Source organism: Arachis hypogaea, chromosome 15, assembly GCF_003086295.3.
Source record: "Arachis hypogaea cultivar Tifrunner chromosome 15, arahy.Tifrunner.gnm2.J5K5, whole genome shotgun sequence".
In the NCBI taxonomy this organism is placed as follows: Eukaryota; Viridiplantae; Streptophyta; class Magnoliopsida; order Fabales; family Fabaceae; genus Arachis; species Arachis hypogaea.
This window is the reverse complement of record NC_092050.1, coordinates 44719542-44720747: the sequence shown is the minus strand read 5'-3', so window position 1 is coordinate 44720747 and position 1206 is coordinate 44719542.

Sequence of the window (1206 nt, the reverse complement as noted above, 5' to 3'; positions counted from 1 at the left end):
CGGGCAATATCTTCTTGAGCTTTATCCGTTCAAATTCGAGTTCATGGAATGCAGTTTTGAATCTGCTCTCATCGAAAGGAATGCTCTCCACTGGTTCCTTCCTCTTTTGCCTCTTGGAGCTTGATGATGCCATGAGTCTGAGTTGAGGTGTGAAGAGGGTGGAAGGTACGGATAGATGAGGAATTCGGTTGGTTAGGACAAGGTGTGATGAAGGGATTTGGATGCCGAAGGTGTGTAGTGTGAGGAATGGGAATTGGAATGTGAAGGGAAGTACAGACTAGGACTCACTTATATAGGGAAGTGATGAGTGAATGAAAGGTGTGGATTGATGGGGTGGTTGTGTGATGGACGGATGGGGTTTAGCAATGGTGAGCACAAGGATCACCAACTTTATGATGGGTTGGTTCAGTTTCCAAGCTTGTTCTTCTTCCAATGTTGCATGGCAACCATTCCCAATGCAATCCCCTTGAAGACACGTGTGTAGTATCTTCCTTTTGTGTTATCCGAACCCTTCAATTGCCCCATCAATGCTTCTACAGAATAAAAGAAATGTGATTAAAAACATACTTTTAGAAATTGGCGGCAAAATTAAAAGGTTAACTATTTTTTTTAGTTATTGTTTTTAACTAACTAAGTGCTACTCATGAGTGCAAACCAACTGACTAACTCAACATCCATGTATGCAACATTGGCAACACCAAACTTAGTTTGGTGCCATGTGGTGTAAAAGATTTGTTCAAGGCCCCTAAGAGTGACATGATGTGGGTTACATTCATGTTCTCTTAGTGTGCCTTGAACACCAAACTTGTTCCTCACTATATGTTGCACACAATGATTCATTCAAGTGCATATCAAGTTGATTTGAAATTCATGAACCTTGAATTATTAACTATTTTTAAAAGCAAGTAAAACATGGGTTGCCTCCCAATAAAGCGCTTCTTTAGCATCACTAGCTTGATGTTCTGCCTCCATCAGGGTGGTTGGTAGTGCTTCAAGTCCTCCCTCCTTGCAGTAAATCTATCTCCATTGGCTTCATCAAGGATCTCCACATGTTCCAAGGAGAGAACTCTGTTGATGGTAAAAACTTTAGGTAGCTGAGATGGGATGGTGGGAAGATCGGGGGGAATGGCTGGGAAGTAAGCTGAGATTACTTTATCCCCTGGGGAGAAGTCCTCTGTAGGGATCTTCTTGTTCCTCCATCTCCTT